Source organism: Camelus ferus, chromosome 16, assembly GCF_009834535.1.
Source record: "Camelus ferus isolate YT-003-E chromosome 16, BCGSAC_Cfer_1.0, whole genome shotgun sequence".
Lineage (NCBI taxonomy): Eukaryota > Metazoa > Chordata > Mammalia > Artiodactyla > Camelidae > Camelus > Camelus ferus.
The window spans coordinates 41,447,629-41,470,112 of record NC_045711.1 but is presented as its reverse complement, the minus strand read 5'-3'; positions in this window follow the sequence as shown (position 1 = coordinate 41,470,112).

Genomic DNA, 22,484 nt, shown 5'->3' with positions numbered 1-22,484 from the left:
CTTAAGCACGGCCTGACCCACATCCTCCAACCCAGAAAGAACCCCTTCCAGGGCCTGCCACTCTGGAGACCATCCTAAACAGGCCTGCCAGCCCCCTTCACCTCACCTATCGCCCCTTAGAGAACAGGCAGGGACTGGCCGAGAAGCCTTTCGACATCAAGGACAATGCTCTTTGAATCAGATCGGGTGCGGCCTTAATAACTCACAAGCCAGCTGCTCCCCTGTTTCCCTTTATGTGGCGCAAGGAGCTTCACCACATTCGGGCCTCACCTTGAACCCTCGGATCATTTCCCCAAACTGCCGGTGCCTGGCCTAGAGGAGAAGCAGCTGCTCATTCTCTCCCCTCCTCCCTCCACTAGGATATGAGTCACCTCATGAGATGGGGCTGGACAGCCAGAGGGTGAATGGGTGACCTTGTGGCTCGGGTCACTAGGTTCCAGGCATCCCCAAGTGCCAGTGACATTTTCTTCCCCTCTGATGAGCTGATGCCAGGCTTCCAGTGACAGGGACCCTGCTTCCAGCCCCCAGCTCAGTTTGCACAACCCCCCTGACATGTCAAGGGATTCTAGACTCCAAAAGACACAGGTTAGAGTGGACTGCATGTGTTGGTGGTTTTCTCCTGTGGGTACACTGACCGGTGATGGCAAAGCCAAGCTGAAGCCAGGTCAGCCCAAGTGGAAGAAGCAGAAAACGAACTGTATGTATCGCTCCTTCTTTCAACTCACCCATCCTGAATGCACCAATGTAACTCCATCCATCCATCCATCCACCCACCCACCCTGTCCCAGTCCTTCTGTGTATAACAATGCACGTTTGTTCACTGGTCCCTTCTGTCAGCTGACATATTTGTTCCTGCATCAGAACTTTTTAAAAAAGACATTCATTGAGCTCCTGATTTGTGGCTGGTCATATGCTAAGTGATTGATAGGTATTATCTCATTTATTCTTCACAAATACCCTGGGAGGTAAGTACTATTATTAACCCCATTTTATAAATACGGAAACAGGCTCAGACGGGTTAAGAAACTTTCCCGTATTCCACATCCAATGAACAGCTGAGCCAGGATTTGGATGAGGTCTAGCCAACTCTAGAACCCAGTCTGTTACCACTGCACCATATTGTCCCCTTTGACTCAGCCCTGCGATGTTGACCTTATCTTCCCTGCAGACCCTCGTTCACACTAATCCTGCCCTCTCTGCAGTTCAGGCTCAGATCGTTTACCACTGGCGTCCCATCCACCACTACAACTGGCAGGCACCTCTTAGCTTCATCTCCCACTTTACTACCTTAAGTCACTTTTGCAGTTCTGAGCAAAGCAGCTTGGGACCCTCAGTCTTGTTTTAATATCAAGAGGTCTGGCTTCCTGGAGAACTCTCTCTGACATATTCCTTGACTGATACTGCAAGAAATACCAAAGTTAAAGGCGTAGAGTAGCCCCACCAATTGCTGGATTCAAAATCCACCATCCTGGTACCAGGATCTGAGCACCCAGCCTGGTCACGTAAACTCAGTATGTGAGGAAAACACAGGCAGGGTTTCCCACAGCATGTTCTAGGGAAACCTTCCCCCAAGTGATGCTACACCACAAACAATTTTCACAGTCAAATAGGTCTGGGAAACATATAGTCTAATCCCTGCCTAAAGGTTTACTACACTCTCTAGCAAATTATAAGTTTGAGCAGTTTTTCAATAAAAAAGATTCATTTCCCTTTATTTAACTCAGCGTTTCTTCCATTTATATAATCCCAGAATGCTTTCTTTTTTTTTTTTTTTTTTTTTTTTAGCTTCTATGGAATCAATGTCCAGTGGAAAGGACTTTGGGAAACGCAGTTCTGGCATCTCCACCCTGGTCTGGATCAGACCAGGTTGAGCTACAGATCACCAGCCTGCCAGCTATAACCAACCACCCACCCCACAGGCAGTGCTCACGAGGCCAGCAGCATGAGGTCTGGGCCCATGGAGCAGAGCTCACACTCCCACTGCTGGTGGGGCTGTCTCTCTGACCCTGGGACTCTGGAGCCAGCCCAGAGCTGTCTTCCCTTGACTAGATCTCTTACCCGCAGGCACCTCTGCATCCCTGGCTCCTGGTACCAGCGTTGTCAGAACAGCCCCGGCCTGCCGGCCCCACGCCTTCTCCCTGCCAGAGAGAGAGCCCAGGTGGTAAGCCCGGCCACCAGGGAAGCACTTCCTGAGGCAGTACTTGAGCAGAGCCGCGTGCTGGGGAATTGGCCTCTGTTTGAACAGAGGCATCCAACAGCTTGCAAGCGAAGACACAAACAGCTCCCAAGCACAAAACGCCTTCACAAAAGCACGGCGTGCGAAAGAACCCACCTGTCTCTCTACCACCCCACCCACCAGGTAACACCCGCCGCAGCCGCCGCCGCCGCCGCAGCAGCAACCGCCACCACCGCCACCTCTGCCCCAGCAGCCAAAGTCATGTGAATACTGCCAGCCCTTGCCTGTCAGCTCCTAAGAACAGGGCCCATATAACAGGTACATTCTGTCCAGCTCAAAGCCCAGGACAAGAGATCAAGAAATAGTAACAACTACAAGGGTCCCAGAACAGAGTGAGGCGGAGGTGCGGGCTGTATGAAATCAATACAGTTGTCTACTTCTTCCTGAAATTTGCTTTTTCAAGGCAAGCAGCCTCTTTTTAAGGGATATGGATTACTAACGTCATTGTCTAAGGACTCCGTGTACATACATGCATCTAAAACAATGGCCGGTCCAAGGCTCTGGCGAATGGGTCCTCACGTGTGTATGCTTTGCTGTTGGGTGCACCAGTGTATGTGTGAGTCGAGGAAGGGAGTTGAGAACATAGAAAGAAACCAATATGGAAGCGTTCTATTAGACAGCACTGCCTTAAAAAATGTGCCTATCTCCCACGCTTGCTAATTAACCTGCTTGCCTTTCCGGCCTGGACCCCACCCCCATGTAGGTGCCCCCTGCCATGAAATTTATAGTCCCTCTCTTGGAATGCTACACTCTACAGTAAGCACGAGACCAAAACAATAACTAAAGGGCAAAGCAATTAACCATTTCCCCAGGCTGAAGTTCCAGCCTCCTATTGCCTTGATAATTTACTCTGTAAAGTGGCGGCACCTTGGCTCAGAGTCACTCTCCAAATCTATTTAAAAAGCCCCTGAATTCTGCTGAGTCTGATTTTACTCTATGAACAGGACAAAAAGTAATAAGGTCTTCAACACCTCATTGTTTGGTGCTAAATATCACCCATGATACTTATTTAAAAGCCTGTAATTATAATACAACTTGGTTTTCCTGCAAAGCTTCCATTTCCTGGTATGCTCGGAGGCAGAATTGGTGGCTGTATTGTTTCAGTGAGTCTTTGGAGCAGTGGACCCAAAATTAAATCACAGGGTGTCATCTCTTCTTCAATCACGTCTTCCTATTTCCACAGAGATCTTGGAGCCCTCAGACCCAGCCTCATAGCTCTCATTGAAAAGTGTGGAGGTTTTGAGCTTTCAGGGAAAGTTCAAGAAATGGGAATGCCAAAAGGAGCCAAAATTATATCACCATCTGTCCAATTCAGAAGCTATGATCTCATCTGAACTCTCCTCGCCCCTGACTACATTTCCTCCTGTTTCCTATTCAGTGAATGGTTCCCCCATTCACCACTGAATAAAGTCACAAACAGGGAGATCATCTGGGTCTTGTCCATTTCCCTCCCCACTATACTCATGCCACAGGCAACCAGTCCCCTACGTCCTGTCGGGGCCGTGCTTTCTTTTCCAGCCCCACCACAACCACCTTTGTTTAGACCATCATCTTTCCTCTGGTTTAACAGGCTCCTAAGTGGTCTCCCTTCCTCTAGTCTTGCTCCCTTCTATCTATTCTCCAGATTATAGCCAGAATGAGCTTTCGGAAAAATAAAATAGGATCATGTCACTGCTCTGCTTAAAATCCTTCAGAAACAACCTATGTTCATAAGAGAGAATTCCAACCGCAACCTTGGTACCCAATGTCCTTCATATCGGTGCCCCAGGCCACCCACATCCCCAGCTTTTCTTGCCACTCCTTCTCCTTCCAAATATTAAACTACTTGTAGTTCCCAGTACACAACATACTGTCTCATGTCTCCAGCCTTTGCAAATACTATTTCCATATTCTGGAACAATTTTCCATCTTTCTCCTGGCTAAGCCTTATTTATTATTCTCCAAGATTCATGCATACCTTCCTCTGGAAAACTTTCTCATAAGGTAAAAAGCCCATCTTGCCCCCCTACTCTCGCTAAGGGTTCACATAAAAGCATGCTATTCTTTTCATCTTAGTCTTATCCCTCTCATATGTGGCAGAAAGCAATGTAGATCCCTGAGCAACTCCAGACTCATAGCATCTGAGGGACTTCCTACCCAGCATCCATTCTCCCCATTCCTCTTTCCTAACAAAGCCCAAATTTGTTCAGATATGCACTCTGCCCCAAGTAGCCCCATGCTTCAGGGAAAGCTGGCCACAGCCCCTGCCAAGGGGTGGACCTGATTGATGGAAGGATAATTCCATGTACCTTCACAATGATTGGTTCAATGATGTCATGTGACCCATTTCTGGCCAATGAAATATGATGCTTCTTAAGAGAAACACTGGAGAGATGGGTGCAGATGGCCTCACTTCCTCCTCATCAGGGATTCTTAACCTTTAAAAAAATTTTTTTTGGGTTCCAGGATCCCTTTGGCAGTCAAGTAAATTTTGTGGACTCCTTCTTAGAATAATATTTTTAAATGCATAAAATAAATGACATACAAACCATTGTAACATAGTTATTCAAATAAAAACATTTATAAAAAATAAAACATTTATGATATAATGATATATGTGATACTTTGTTGATACATTCAATATTAAGATCTAGTGATGTGTCTAATAAGCACTAAAACTTCAAAGTGGGGTCAAGCATAAATAACATTTCATGATATAGTCACAATTACAATGTTGTATAAAAATATATGTAATTTCTATTGGCAGCAAAGCCACACAGTACACTACTGGTACTATAGATTGTTGCCTGCACTCATAATTGAAGAGAATGCCAAATTTCAGTTAGAGGCTAATAATATAATTCTTTTTCCCACTCAGGTTCATGGCTGTCTGAGTTTGTCCATAAAGCCCAATTAATAACCCCTGCTCTGGACTTTGTACTCTGGCTGTGATGGCTGGACCCACTGCAACCCTCTTGCTAACAATATAAAGATGAACTAAAGTGCAGGTTGGCATAGCAGAGAGGTGAAAAGAACCTCGGTCCTTGATGCTGTCGCTGAGCCTCTAAGCCAACCAACCCCAAAACCCATGGACTTCAGTTATGAAAAAATAATAAAATTACTTACTGCTTAAGCCCATTTGACCCAGGATTTTTGCCGCTTCAGCTAATTTATAGGGAAGGAAGAATGTTTAACCTTTTATCAGAGTCAGTGTCACAGGACAGCACAAATGGGCATCTACATTGAGCCCTCAATCAAAGCAGGAAACCCCTCTCCTGACTGAAAGCAATTTAGACTGCCCCAGCTGTGTCCACAGCTCAGGAGACTACTGATCCCAGAGATCACGTAAGCACTGAGCCCTGTGGTAGAGAGGCTTAGCTCCATTTTACAAAGCATATCGGAGAGGTGAAGCCTTGCATGGGGACCAATTAACGATAATTTTTTTAACACACCTAGAAGTAACAAGCTCAAACTGTAGTCCTCAGAAAAGAACATCAAACTGAGTGCATCAGAAACACCTCGAACATACCCCCTAGAAATTCTGATTCGGTAGGTTAGCAATGGCCCCCCAAATTTGCATTTCCAAAATGTTTGAGGTTATGCTGAGGCTGCTGATCCAGGGACCACACTTTGAGAAGCACTGGCCCAGAGGATCCACAGCTGCCCAGAATCAATCCCTCAGCCACATGGTTAATGATAGTACACGGGAAAGCAGAACTGGCCTTAAAAGCCCATCCAGTGTTAGTGAGCTGAGCAGTCGAGTTCTCCTCACCAGATGTGGTTTGAGCTGGGAGTGTGGTTTGCCGCTATCCTTCACAGTGGAGTGATGGAGCCAATTGTTAAATTTTCAGGAATTTTGCAAGCTGATTTCTAAATATGCCATTATTAAAAATTAAATTATATTTACTGATAGTGAAATAAATTAAATTAAAAATAGAGGTAATAAATACTCAAAGCTCATCACTTTCTAATTATTTTACTACATTTTATTATCATCTATGCTGTTGAGGTTACTTATGTCTGTTGAGTCTGTTTGGTGGAATTACTATATATAATGTTTTGCTACTGTGCACATTCAGTAACTCAGTGTAGACTGAAATCAGCCGTGGTGAGAGTATTTATACCATGGAAATTGCTGATGGTATAGACTTTAAAAAATGATGGAGAAAATGTTAATAAAGCCCATTCAATTTAAAGGCATGTTGTATCTGTAATTGTTACATTGTGATAAGTGCAAAAAATTGAGGAAATATTCTTTCAGCATTTGAAAACTACTACATGATTCAACAAAGAACTCACTATGTCACTGATGAACAGATGCAATTCTGATATACATCTTTATTGTTTCCCTTTTTTCTTACTCCTTAATTGTGAATGAAAATATCAACTAAAATTCATATTAGAATTACTTTCACTTGTTTGGTGACATGAGTGCCTTCTTTGCTGAATCAGATAACAATCAAGCATTTATTCATAGTCTGATTTTGTCAAATCATGGTTGAATTGCAATCATAGTTTGGCTATGGACACAAGAGTTCAACAAGGTCAATAAAAGCATTGTGAGATTCAACTGACTATACGTATATTGTATATTTTATTATTTGTAAATTGTGTGCTACATACTCTTTCTATCTATAAAATTTATAAAACTTTAGAAGAAATATATACAAGTTATATTAAATTATGCTAATTTATAATAAACACATTTTTTGCTGGCGAGCCGTTTTTAAATGTTCACCACCACCATCTTTTAATCATCATTGCGTCCTGAATGGGGCAGTCCCTGGCCAATTATTAGCATTGTGATTCCATTGCCCAGAGTGCCAAAACTGGGTGAGCATCTCCCTTGCAGAATTCTGTCTTACTAGGCTTACTTCTTTTGAATGTGCTGCCTTCGATATTAGTATCTTTCACACTTGTTGAAATTGTCCTTGAGTGGGGACACTGACTCTTTCGTCCTCCTATGTGTAGCTTGGTATACTTCCCTAGGCAGGGACATGCGTTCAAAATAACAAACCTTGCAGAACCAGGACCTCAATAAGCCTCCCAATAGCTCACAGCCTGGCTTTCTTTTCCTACAAGTTTACCATGACACAAAAAGTAGGCAACTCCCTGGCAAGTCTTTCCATGAGAACAGGACGGGTGGTCTCCATCAGAGGTGGGGGGCAGAAGGGCAGCACCTGTTCCAGACAGAGGGCACTCTGGGCGGTGGTGATTGTGTGGGCAATATGAGGCCTTGAGCTAGGGGAGCAGAGGCTCTTTCCAGAGGGCTGGAGATGGTGTAAGACTAGACTTATTCACAGACACCCTCGAGGACTCCCAGATATGCCAGATAGGAGAGGCCCAGTCCTGTAGTTACTTAGGTGGGGCTACCCAGAAGTAACCTTCTGATTTAATGATTTATGAGATCTCATTTGTACCTCATTTGCCAAGCTTAATTTTGCAGATGAGAAAACCCATCTCAGGAGGGAGATGACTCAGCCAAAGAGGTCACATGGTGAGTCGCAGTCCAGTGCTAAGGATATATCTCTGACTGTTTCATCCAGCCCCTGCTCTAGGCAAGATTTCTTCTTTAAATAAGCAGAGAAAGCATCAGCTCCTGCCATGGAAATACACAGAGCCAGCTGGCGTGTCTGTGAATCAGCATTCATGCTTCTCCCAAACCATTTACAAATTCTGGGGAGGAGAGTGTAGCATGAGAGTGCTCCGGAAAGACCTGCCCCCAGTTTTAACACCACAGCCAAGCTGTCCCCTGTTGGCTCATCATCCACCTGTTTCTTTGCCTCTGTCTAGCACCCCAACTACAGTGCAAGTTCCTGGAGCAGGGAACATGATATACATGCAGCTGGGGCCAGAACTGGGTTCAAATATTGATGTTGCCACCTACTACTAGCTGTGACATTGGGCAAGTCCATTAAATGGAAGAAGGAAAGGAACAAAAATTTATCAAGTGCCTTGATAAATTAGTATATTTTTAGTTGTAAGTGACTGAAATCTAACTCAAACAGGATTTAACAAAAAGGGAATTTATTAGCTCAGTAAGCAAATTGTCCTGGAACAGATCATGTTGGCTTCAGGTGTGGCTTGACTCAGGGGAATGATAACTTCAGGACCCATTTTCATTCTCGCCATCTGTAGACTCCACATTCTCTTGTTGGCTCCATTATCAACATTTTTTTTTAACTTATTTTGTTGGCTCCATTGTCAAATGGGCTCTCTGTTTAGAGAAGAAGGATGGCTACCCAAACTCCAGCCATACATGTGGTCAAACTCAAACCTAGAAGTAAGGAGAACAAGTCTCATTTTAATAATGCTTATACAAATCCTAGGATTCACTTTGATTGGACCAATCTGAGTCACATGGTGTACCCCTAAACCAATTACTGTGGTTAGGTAAATTCAGAGCACTGATTGGCCACACTTGAGTCACATGCTCCTCCCCTGGAGTGGGAGATCCAGCCTGACCTGGAGCACATGAACTACAAATGCAGTAGGGAGTAGAATTTCCCAAAAAGAAATAAAAGGACAACTGCTGAAAGAAAGGAAAATGGATTCCATGTACTGAAAAGACATCAAATGCCTGCTGTACCTACTATCTGCCAGGCTCTTGGTTCATTATTTTCATTAAACTCTCACAACAACATAATTTAACCTTTCAGAGCTACAGTGTCCTCTTTTAAAATGAGAATAATGATGCCTAATAAGAAGAATAGCTACCATTTATTTAGTATTTACTGTACCAGGCACTGGGCTAAGTGATTTGTGTATTCCAACTCATTTAATTATTTCTATCATAAGATTGCTGTTGGACATAAATTTAAACAGATGACATTAAAGGTTCCAGGCATAGTACCTGGTATATAATGAGTGATAAATGTTTAAATGTATTTTATTTGTATCAGCCATTCATCTACTACAATATTAAGCATCTAACAGGTGCGTATTTTAAAAGTTGAATTAACGAGTGAGAGTGTGAATTATTTCTACTTTTTAAAAAAAATTATTTTACTTTATTATTATTATTTTAATGAAATTACTGAGGGTTGAACCCAGGACCTCGTGCATGTTAAGCATGTGCTCTACCTCTGAGCTATAGCCACCCCCTCTACTTTTAATTATTTATACTCTACCTAGTTGTACAAAGGATTTGATATAACATACAGGATATACATTCAACAATATAGTACAATATAAACAGAAAAACAAAATCAAGGTAAAGGAAATATGTAAATTAGAATAGAATGACAAGATAGGTGGAAAAACAAAAGGCATTCATGGAGACCGTGAAATTAGTTTGTGATTTGACTCTGAGCTTCCTGGCAAACAAAAAGAAAAAGGAAACCCCTTTAATTGCCATCCTACATTTCAAGAGTGCAGGGGAAAATACATTCCTCGAGGAAAAGAATTTAATGCATTGGCTTTTGAGATAAAGGAAGGATTGTTGGGGGTGGGGCAGGGAACAGGGACAGATACCTATAGATTTGTTTGGGGAAAGAACTATAGCATCTCTAGCACAGAAAGTAATTGGCAAGGCAGCACTCCATCTTTTGTGGGGCAAGTGCTCGACGAACTTTTGATAACAGGATAAGGCACCACTTTCGGCTTCAGATTAGAACTCAATCTCTTGGGGCACAAAGCCTCCCACAACCTTGGGAGGGACTTCCTCTGACAGAGTCCATCTTCAGAGCAGAAGTAGGAGCCTTGTCTCTAGGAAGAGGCTGACCCTGAGGGCTCCCTCTCCAAGAAGAGACCTACAAGATGATCTCCGTGAGAACCAGGAAGAGGAAACCCAGGAGTTTTCACCTAGCATCTCCCCTGGGCAGGACACCTCCTCTTGGCTCCAAATCTCCAGCCTCCAGCCCCGAAAGAGTTAATTGTGGTGACCTAAATCTGCAGTCCCATTTTCAGCATGCTGAAAATTACTTTTTAATCCTGGCTTTCAAGGCTTGCCTGGGGAGCCATCTGCTGTGCCCTCCCCCACCTCGGGCACATGGGATTACTCCCACCTGCCCTGCCTAACTTGCTTTTGTGGGGCTTCATTCTGTTCCTGCCTATCCAGATAACAATGATTTGGAGGGTGACAGTTTCATTTGTGGGGTAGGAACAGAGCCTAGATTTTAAAAACAACCAAACTCAAGGTCTTCCACCTCAGATTAAATAGGAAACAGTTTGAAAGCTCGAATCCATAAACAATTTGTAGGTCTAGGATAATCAGATCTCCGAGCCTCAGTGATGCAATGCCATCTGTTACAGATTCCTGGGGCTGGGCAATGTGGACTTTGGGGTTTTTGGGGGGCTCCAATATTTGGATGCCAGAGGGTTTACAAAAGTGGATGATGCACCCATGACTCTGGGTTTGCTCCACCCAAGGACACAGCAGAAGTCCCTGAACTCCCACTGGAATAAGACCCAGTGATGACACTCTGACCTCTCAGTCGTTCAGCAGCTCTGTGGACCGATTCACATAGGCCACCTACTGCATGCTTTGGTCTACACCCTTAAGAACCTCACTAACGAATGGAGGAGAAAGATGAGTCAACAAAGAGGACACAGTATGAAGTACGGTGTGTGCTATGAAAAAGGGGTCTCCAGGAGCACTGAGGGAGCACAAACCCAAAACCCGGGTGGGGGGCTTAGCTGAGCCTTAAAGAATGGGAGCTGACCAGATGGACAGAGTGAGACGGAACATTCCAGGGAGAGCAAACCACACAGACGGAGGCCTGAGAGGGACTGGTGCTTCTGAGGAGGAGGCAGAGGAAGTGTTCTCACCCACACGGCTGGTGGAAGTGTCCACTGCTTGGGCACCGCCTCTGTGAAGGACAATCTAGCAATAATCTTTGAAATTACAAATACATCTAACTACTATATAAAAAATAGATAAACAAGTTTATACTGTGTAGCACAGGGAACTGTATTTGATATCTTGCACTAACCTATAATGAAAAAGAATATGAAAAGGAATATATGTATGTATAAATATGACTGAACTATTATGCTGTACACCAGAAATTGACACAACAATGTAAACTGACTATTCTTCAGTTAAAAAAAAAACATATCTCCTTTCACCCAGAAATTCCACTTCCAAGAATTTATCTTGCCAATACACTCCCACATGTGCAAAGTGACGTACTTACAAGGTTATTCAATGCAGCATTGTTTATAATAGCGAAAGATTTGGAATGCCGTAAATGTCCACCAACAGGAGACTGGTTAAATGAATTGTAGTACAGCCCTACAAAGAAGGCTCAGCAATGGAAAAAAGAATGAAGCGGTTCTTTATGTTCTGGTATGAAATGATCTCCAAGATTGTTCGGTGATAAAAAAAAGCAAGGGATCAACCAAATACAATGTGTGGACCTTGTTTGAATTTCGATTTGAACAAAACAGCATCTGTTAACCAGAAAGAGAGAGAAAGAAAGAGAGACCATCAAGAAAATCTGAATGCAGACTGGATAGTTTATGATATATATATATTTTTGACATGTGATAGATGTTGTAGTTATGTCTTTTTAAGTTATTTTCTTTTAGTGATCTACGCTGAAGGATTTATAGATGAAATTAGATGATGTCTGAGATTTGTTTTAAAATAATCACGGGGAGGGGGTAGGGCTGAGGGTACAGATAAAACAAGACTGGCCATGTGTGATCATTGTTGAAGTGAGCTGATGGCTATATGGGGGTTCATACTATTTTCTCTACTTTTGTATGTGTGTGAAATTTTTCTATAAGAAAAAGTTTTTAGAAGGCAAGAAACAGAACAGTGTATTCAATATGCTGCCATTTAAAGTAAAAAGAGCAGAACCTCATCCCCTCAAAATATATGTATACAGATAGATAGATGAATATTCTCCCAGGACATATTAGGCTATTTGGGAACCAACTAATTTAATATAATTATAATATAGTGTGGAAAATGGGGGGATCAAAGGAAATGAATAAACTTAAGTGGAGAGAGGGGTTAGTTAAGGAAGGTTTTCCACCAGATGACACCTGTGCTGCATCCTGAAAGATGCCCAGGAGCTTCCCCGGTGAGGAGTGTGAGTGAGGAATCATATATTTTGAATTGAGAGGAAAAGCAGGAACAGAACAGGGAAATGGAAAGAATAAAACGTGTTTAACTAAAAATACTACTTTGTATTAATATGACCAAAATCAATACTGTACTGTTGTCTTACACATGTAGAACTTTAACAATAGCTCTTCAGTTAAAAAAAAAAAAAAAGGATTTATGCACAAAAAAAAAAAAAAAAGAGCAGAAACACATGGAGCTGGTAAATTTGGCTGCCTCCAGGAAGGTGGACCCACTTGCTGGAGGAAAGGGCAGGAAAGAGACTTTTTAAGTTTTGATGGGGGGGGGGGAGGGTTCGTATCTTTTGAAATTTTGAGCCCAGTGAAAGCATTATCTATTTTTTAAAGTTAAATTAAAATACATATACACAAGTTTGGAATCAAGGAGCAAGTCTGTGTAGCTTGGGTAAGTTATTTAGCCTCTACCTCTATAAATCTGTTTTCCTATCATTGGGATGGGGACAATAATGTTAGAATCTGCCTCATGGCAGTGTTGTGAGATTAGTAAAAGAATGTATTAAATGAAATAATGTAATAAATTAAGTTCCACTGAGAGGGCACCTTTATGAACACCGGCTGATATTGATGGCAAGGCTAGGATTCAACCCATGACTGTTTGAGTCCATGGTCCCTCTTCTTTCCACTGCAAAAGTTAATCACCATGTCAAGTTGAAGAGGGGCTGGCCATAGAGGAGACTGGTCTCCAGGCTGAAGGATGGAATGCTGTCAGTGGGATCTCTCTGAAACTTAGATGCTAGGGCCTCTTGGGTCTTTGTTATCCGAGATCAGCTCTGCCAGGAAGCATACACAAATGCTTACCATCTGCCCTTGGATATTTTCACTGCCCTCGTCTCCTCCATGAAGGGTCACCGGAGGTCAAATGGATGAAAGATGCAGTCTTGTCTGTATGACCGGGAGCAAGTCTTCCCCTGTGAGAGAAGTGGCTCTTCCCAGAGCTGCTTACAGAAAGCTGGGAACAACAGCAGAGATCCCTGGGCAGGAAGTCCAGGAGATTTGAGGCCCAGAGCTGGGAGACAAGGGTTTGGTACACTATTGACAAAGCCTGTAAGCTAAATCATGCTCCTTAACCTCACTGAGCCTCTGTTTCCTCATCTGTAAAATGGGCATAAAAACACTTGCCCTAGCCAAGTCTCGGGGTTGCTGTGAATAGTTAATGAAAAGAGATATGAGAAATCACATCTTCTAACTCAGACTCTGGACTGTTAGACTCTTCTTCAATCTACTTTCCCCAGGCTTATTCTTTGGCTCTATAGATATGTCCAATATAAGTTAAAAATATGATAAAAGGGAAGTTGAAAAAGCTGAGCCTTCATTAACAAGCCAGAGCTGTCACCTTGAAGTTCCCCAAACTGTCCTCCTCTCCTCTGTCAGAGAGATTACAACATGCACACAGGTGGGTGGGATGGATACTATTCCCCATAAATATACATAGGCAATATTCATCTATTTGAAATATTTGTCCTTGGTGAGAGCTGCAGCTGTCTTAATGTGGCTAAATGGTGTCAGGGAAAATCAGAAAAATGCAAATGAGATTCTTATTTTAGGCAAATCAATCTCAGCAATGCTCATATCAGATCAAGCTTATCTTTAAGACGATCATTAGGATAATAGATTGATGCAAAAGTTTATTTTTGCCCTGTCTACTCTCACCCCTTCAAAAGCCTTCAAATCACATATTGATTCTGCCAGACACCTACAGACCCCAGATGAGTCAGTTTGGGGACAGTATCTCCAGCATTAGTGCTGGAGGGGACCCTGGCAATCAAGGTTCCAGCTTACCACAAGATCACCAGTACCACACTGCACCCTGCCTCTTATTACATGACACAAGCCACCTGCAGCCATCCTTGCACTGCAGGAGTTTCCCTTAGGAAGCCCCAGAAAGGGACGAGGAAGATACTTGGGACATTTTTTGAGAGACAGTGCAGTGAGGAGGTTAAAAGCATGAACTCTGAAGTCAGGCAGTCCTAGTTGAACCCGAGCTCTCTCACTTGCATACTTTGTGACCCTAACTTCCACAAGCCTCAGTTTCCTCAACTGTAAAATGAGGATTTAGCAGGATCTAAGTAGCTGGCTCAAGGATTCAAGGCTAATCCAACATCCTTCCTATCCTTTTCTTAAACTTCCTGAAAATTTGCACCCGTCCTCCTCCTCCCACACAAACTCTCTGTCAAGCTAAAGGACTATGGATTCCCCCCAAACAGAACCTGATTATAGGAAGGAGATGTCTGAGAAGAGATGAGTGGAAAAAGAAAGGAGAGGAGGAAGATGGGGGGGGGGGTGAGATGAAGGCACATGAGCTCTCTTTGTTACTGAGACCAGAGTTGCCTCATCAAGGCCAGGAGCTTGCACCTGCCCTCTCTGCCTGTCCCGCCCCCAGCCTTGTCTCTGCCCAAGCTTTCCTGTCTGGTCTCCGAAGGGCTGCAGTGCTGCCCCAAATTTTCCCCCTACTGCGAGGTCCCTGGGCTCCTGGGTTCTGGACTCCTGGCCCCCTGAAGTGCCTCTGTCCCATCCTGTTGCTGGCTCCCTGTGCACCTGCCTGCTTCAGTGGTCCAGGTGACACTCGAAGAGGGGAGGAGCCTGCTAGACGGCTCACCTTGGCGGGCTCCGGCAGCACCTCCCTCTGCTGTACCCGCAGAACTTTTGGCGCTCAGCGTCGTCTGTTCATCAAGGCTCCACTGATGGGTTTGATTTTCTACCTGAGGGAGTGGGTAGAAACTGCACTCTGACAGTGAAAGCAAAAGTGAAGACACTGGAAAGGAAGGGTCAGTGGGAGGATTCTCTGAAATTGGGCAGCAAAGGGCCCAGCACAGCTGGAGGGGACACACTGTAGGACCTGGCAGGAGAGGACTCTGTCCTCCCTGACCCCAGGAGCTCTCGGAGGGCCCCCCTGCCTGCCAAAGCTGCATTTCAATTCGGCTCCTCTGCTCATGCTTCACACCTTTATGCATGGAAATTTGGCTTCATTGATATGAAAGGGCTAATAACTACATGAGACGTATTTACAAGGCAGGAAATGGATTTATAGACGCTGTCAATGGAGGGGAAGCTTTTGCAGCTCCTCTGGGCTCCTCCAGGGAGAAGCTGCCTTGAGCAAATTCGACATCTTGCCCTGGGAGTACTGGCTTTCCTGAGAAATGTGCTCCTAGAGATTTCTGGAAATCAAATCCAGTTTTCCCTCAGAATTTGTTCCACAATTGGCATAGGCTCCCACGGGATCCCTTGACATAATAAAAATCAAACTTAAAATGTAGTTAGTCTTAAAGGAAATGTGTAAAGGGAAAAATGATAGGAAATGATAGATCTTAAAACCAGCAAAAAAGAGAGAAGCTGTATAGAAGCCATCAGGGGACTAGTGCCTGCTTTTCTTTGGGGTTGGACGAATCCTGAGAAACAGCTATATGTCCAGTGGGCTGCCTGATAAATATGCCCTTTTAGAGTCCCTTTTGGCTCAGTTTCTTCCAATCTAAAATAATATATCTTAATTCATAAACATGCACATATAGACACAAACACAGAAATATAAACAGATAATAAGCATAAGTGGAAAGGTCCACCCTTGTTGATAATCAAAGGTAAACAAATTAATTGTAGCTAATTTATGGAGCACACGCTATGCCAAGTACTGGGCTGTCCGTGTATTACTTGTTCATCTTCACAATAGCCCATGAATAGGATACAATCGTCCCTAACTTACAGCTGAGAAACCGAGACTTAGGTGCCCAAGTTCACACCGGTAAATGCCAGGGCAAGGATTTGCACTCAGCCTGTCTGAATCCAGAGGCTGGATTCTCAAAAACACTGAGAAAATCCTCCAAATTAGCGATGATATAGATTCAAGAATCTCAAGAGTCTCAAGAATCTCTCCAGGATCTAGCATTCAACTCCTGATGGCCTAGCTTTAGGAAATAATCTTAAATATGGAATAAGTTTAATGCACAAAGACCTTTTTTGCAGAATCACTTATAATGGGGAAAAATTGGAAATGAAATGATCAACAAAAGAGCAAAGCTGCATAAATCCTGGTACATCCATAAAACGGAGTATTATTCAACCACTAAAACTGACATTTACAGAGTTTATAACAGTACCAGGAAATGCTTGCGTTACGTAGAATAAAAAATAGCAAGATTCGAAAAATAAATATGCATTACAATCTCTCCAAGAAAGAAATATGCAAAGAAAGATAACGGGGAGGAAACACACCAAAATGTTAGTTGGGTTTTTTTTAAGTATAATTATGACTATAAGAAATAATTTTCTGTTTTTTGTGACAGTCCTGCATTGTTTGTATTCTTAACAGCCTTTCCCAGGCTCTGCCCACAATTGTAAGGCCTTTATGTGAGATCTTGCTTATCTTTCCTCACAGATGTCTGTTTAAAAGACCCACCAGCATCATAATTTATTATTCCCATAACTGTAAGTTTTCACACAATGGGCTTCCCTTAAGCAGAAGACATCTGTGCCAAAGTTGCCTCTTTCGTCCTGGCTGATGACATCAGGTGCAGAGTAAGGGGACTTTTTAGGACCAGAGAGGGGGATGCTTAAGGGAGCAGAACTGCGGGTACCTATAAGTCTCCTCCACACCCAGACGGTCCTTGGTTCATTCATTTACACAATCAACAAACTTTTGCTGGATGCCCATTGTGTGTCAGGCACTACACTGGGTTCTGGGAACATGGAAATAAAACACGAGTCCAAAAGTTTATGTCATGTTGGCTTGATGGGTATCCCTGCTGATCACACAAGAAAATGGGAGGAAGCTAAGGCCAAAACAAGTAACAGAATATAGCAAGTCGTTGTCTGGAGAAAGAACTAGAAATCAAGTCACCCAGCACTTTGCATTTACTCCTTTCTTAGTAGAAGGAGAAGGCAGAGCTGTGGAATATGAATTCTCCTTGCTGACCTGGGACAGCAGCCTCTTGGTAATATAATCAATTCAGTCGGTAGCTTCTTGTGCCTGCTGGAATGAATGACTTGTCTTCTACAGGCCAGACGTGTGGCTGGGTACTCACAGACTGGGACAACTTATGCCCTGGTCTTCCTAAGACAGATACCTGTGGTCCATCCAAGGTGGTTGATAAGCTTGGTCTCACTAGAAGCACCACGCTGCTCCTGTACTTTCAATTCAGTAGGACACTTCATACCTGCTCTATGCAAGGGTTTTCATGCTAAAGTGAGGACCAGACAGACCTGGGTACTGTTTTCTGCTGCATCACTTACTAGCTGTGTGACCTTGAGCAAGTTGCCTTTTTTGCAATTCAGCATATTTAAGGTTAGATTGGAGGAAAGTTCAGCCTGCCTATGGGTTCCAGGGCTTTTGCCTAGGCCTAGTGAATCAGATCTCCAGGGAGGGGCTGAGACTCTGTATATTTAATGAGCATCCCAGGTGGTTCTTATGACCTCATGGTAAGTATTCAATAAATGGTAGCTTTATAGAGCTGTAATTTACATTATCAATCTCTACAGTCAGTTTAACAATGATGTCTCCATTGCCTTCAAGAGTAATGATTAAGTACAACATTTTACATCTGGATAATTAAAGGGCTATTCTGAGATTTTTCTTAAAGCAGCAGTCTTCCCCAAAGGTGAATTAAGGTTTCCAAATCGAGATACATAAAATGATGATCTGTAAATTTTAAATGATTTAAAATGAATGAGCACTTTCTCTGCTTCTACCTACTAATGTTACAAAAACTTTAGAGCCTAATCATATATGAGCAACTTTATCATGTCATGTGCTCTGTAGAGGGCCTCCTATATAATATTTTATCTTCAGAATTATGCTAAATTCACATATGCAACTTCAATGCATGTATAATTTTCTAAATGTAGCAGACTCAGGAACATAACTCTTGCAGATCTTGGGAAGTGGTAATATATGTTCTTATTACTCAATTTATTCATCCTTTTAAATCTTTATATTCAATTGTGATCAATCGCATTTATTTTATAATTATGGATTTTCTGTAATCTTTTTTACAAACACTTTGGTGTCATTTCTGAAGTATCGCTTCTCTTCTAATATTATCTGGTTTTCCAACTCGTTAGATTGATTCTTTCTCCTTAGTGTAAAATCACTGACATTAATGAAGTGTGAATACATCCTCCTGAGTTTCGCTGCTGTATGAATTCTCTGGAGAACCATGAGTCATGACTTCTAGTTGAGAAACTTTGCCTATTTTTGTTCATTGATGTCTTAGAGCAAGCTGTCCATAAGATTCCTCTCTGTCAAATGAGGGTTGAGCACTATCTGAAGGCTTATCCCATGTTCAGTAGACTACTGGGCTTTTCCATATGAATTGTCTAATTTACTTTTTTTTTACATTTTTTATTGAGTTATAGTCATTTTACAATGTTGTATCAATTTCCAGTGTAGAGCACAATTTTTCAGTTATACATGAACAAGCATATATTCATTGTCGCATTTTTTTTTTGCTATGAGCTACCACACGATCTTGTATGTATTTCCCTGTGCTATACAGTATAATCTTGTTTATCTATTCTACATATGCCTGTCAGTAGCTACAAATTTTGAACTCCCAGTCTGTCCCTTCCTACCCCCTGAATTGTCTTATGTTTTGATTTCTTTTTGACGTGGACTCTTGGTCTCTTCATTGGCCTTTTACTCGTGCATCAATTTTTCAGTTAGAGACTCATCAAATTGCCCTCCACAACCCTGCTTTGGAAGACCCTACTCATCCCTACCATCTGCCCAGACTCCAGCAGAGACAATCTAGGCAGGACCCCCGAACTGGGCTCCTTCCAAAGGAATAATGGTAATATCAACTATTTACCTGCATTCTGCTGAAAGCTGTACAGTATCCTATTTAATCTTCAAGATAATCCATCAAAGTGGATATTATTATAATCTCTATTTTAAACATTTGGTTCAGAGAGCTTAAGCAATTTGTTCAAGGTCACACAGCTAGTAAGCAGGAGAGCCTGGTCCTTTGGATTCTAAGGACAGTTCTTCCAATCTCTGTACTGCTGCCTCAATTTCCTCTCACTTTTCATCTTGTTCCTTGTGACCTGGTGGGAACCCCAACTTTGCCACGGGGAAGTCCACAGTCTTTAACACTTTCAAGCCCAGGCCAGCTGGACTCGCTCCAGCTTTATTCTCCAGCTTCTGAGTTCCACCACAACCATTCTCTGAGGGATGAGATCATCATGAAATTACTTTTCTGCTGCTCCAGGCACTCTTCTGCAACTCCAGTGCCCTCAACACACTCCAGTCTTCCAGTTCTAATTATCTGTATGCTTGGGCTCTTGGAGAAGCCCCAAGGCAGAAGATAACTAAATTAAAAGCCCAAGATGCTGTATTATGTCTCTGTATAATAAATTATGCCCCAAGCTTAGCAGTTTAAAGCAAAAACATTTATTATACCATGATTTCTGTGGGTCAGGAATCTGAATGTGGATTATCTGAGGGCCTGTAATTTAAGTCCACTTGTGAGGTTGCACTCAGGCTGTTGGCCAAGGATGTGGTCTCATCTGATAGCTTAACTAAGACTGAAATATTCATGAGAGGCTCCTTCCAAGTCTTTCACTCATGTGGTTGTTTGACTAGGGATCTTAGTTTTTTGCTCTGCCACATGGGTCCCTCCATAGGGCTGCTAACATATCATGACAATTTGCATCCCCCAGCACAAGTGATCGAAGCAAAAGAACAATAGACAGCACACCCAGTGTGCAAGCCACAGTCTTTTTATAACCTAATCTTAGAAGGGCCATCCCATCATTTCTGTGAATTCTGTTTACTAGATGTGAGTCACTAGTCACTCAAAGGGAGGCGATTACACAAGGGCATGAATATCAGGAGATAGAAGTCAATGGGGGCCATCTTAGAGGTGTACGAGACAGAATCAGTGGGACTAATTCTTTACTTCCATCAGCCCCCATAGAACGATACACACTAACTTTGTTCTTCTCTTCCTGAGGTTTAATTTCTTTTCTGGACAATAGCTTTCACTAAATCTCCTGCTTGATTTTTAGAGTCCCCTACCAATAGAATGGTATAATTGTTGACACTTGTCATTTTCTTAGCCTCTTCTAAATGCTGAGTCACTCTGGTTTCTCTTCATATTGAATAAGTCTTTCGTCTTTTACCAAATGCTGGGTCAGACACCTCATAAAACTTGAAAGATGCAGAAACTGAGGCTTAAAGGGGTGAAGTAACTTGTCCAAGATCACATAACTAGTAACAAGCAGGGGTATAATTCAAAGCCAGAATTATCTGACTCCAGAACCTTGTTTTCTTTATCATGTTGGCCCTTGCACACCCCTTATTGTTGTCTCTGCTGGGTCCCATTTTGCAGTGACTGTGATTCCTATGATTTTGGAGAAGTGGATAATGCTTTAGACAGAAGGAAGATATGTTTCATTTTAGGGATCCTCTCAACCTGCCTGTGAAAGGCAGAGGAGAGACACTATTTGGGGACTAGATGAATTGGTGCTTAGATTGGCATGAAGTCCCACAGAAATCCTAAATATAACCACAAGCTGAAGATGGAGAAGAAAATAGTCTTACTGGAATCCCTTGCTTCCTCACTCCATTCCTAGCCAGATGTGGTCAGGCTCACTTACCTTCCAGGCTCCGGAACTATGATTCCACAAGCTAGATCCACCTTGATCCCAGGCAATGCTAAATGAATTGCTGATTGATTGCTCCCTGTATCTCAGATGCCATGCAAAAACTTTACCTACACTGAGTTATTTAATTCCTACAAAGATTTCTGCCGATGTGCACACATCATCTCAAGGTGGCTCAGCTGGAAATGATCACTATAACAAGGGCAATGTGGCTCCAGGAGTGACCCTGGTATAAGGCAGAGGATCCCATCCTGCTCTCCCAGGAAACACACACACACTTGATCACAGGCAAAAGAGGATAAATGGGTCAGGGAACCTTATTCAAGTGGGCTCAGCCATACAGTGAGCTGAGACCACATTCACGTGACTGGCAAGGAGCTGGTGGAAGTGTGAAGAGGCAGGGACCAAACTGGGGAAGCTGAATCCCTGGAGCATCTCCTGCGACAATCACATGGCTGGATGCAAACTGATCAGCTCGTGCTCACCTGTGGTTTATTTAGCTGGCATAGACACTAAGGCTTCCCAGTCTGTTGATTAGGATACGGCAGAAGGAATTCAAGTGGGCTCAGGCTTCCTGGCTTCAGATAACCTGACTTCTCACAGCAAAACTCAGGCCAGAAAGACTTAATATCCCTTTCACCAACCCAGAAGAAGAGCTAAATAGCTGCTAAGAATTAAGTAGGGTGTTAGGACCCCAATCACGTAAGCTGGCTTTAGGGCAGGGCTTGTATTCATGCAGAGAGCTAGAGTCCTCTACAGGTCCCCCAGGCAGAAGCCTAGTCGTCAGAACAGTGCCAGCCTAGTGGGGTTGACAGTGGGAGGATGGAACAAGAAGGAAGGGAAAAGAAAGAACGGGAAAGAAAAAGAAGGGAAGGAAAGGGAATTGAAAACTTGTCTTGCTGAGAATTCAGGTTCACCCCAAGTACACTATATCCAGGTATATAGAAGTGAGACTAATTCCAGACCCCACTGGCCAGTGGACTGAGATCATAGATGGAGGAAACCCTTGACCAGAAGGTTTGGTTTGAAAGTTTGGAGGAAATAGGATTCCACATAGAAAGCATCAGTGAGTCTAATTCAGAGGAGCAAGGGTGGAGAGGAGTGGTCAGGACCTCCTGGTGACTCCACTGCAGGAAAAGCCCTTGCCCCTGTATTTGCATCTCAAGATACCAAGATAAGGGATCATGATCTCAGTAATCAATTCCTGTAGAGAAAAAAAGAATGTAGATCTTGGTTTCCAGTTGTGGCTTTGCCATTACTTGTTTTAGAACTCTTGACAGGTCACCTGGCTTCTCTGATTCTTGGTTCCTCTGTGAGGAACAAGCCCCTAGACTGTAGGCTCCATGGGGACAAGGATCTTGTCTGATGTACTCACTTCTGTATATGGCAAAGACCTAGCAGAGCACTTGGCACACAGTTAAGAGCTTAAAGAATATTTGCTGAATTAGTTAATTAATTACACTATATGGAAAGGTTGTGAGAATCAAACATGAGAATGTGTTGTAGGTCACAGAGACCTTAATACTACAAAAGAGAATGCTACAAAAGCTTAACCACATGGAGGCTGATCTGCAAACAGAAATGG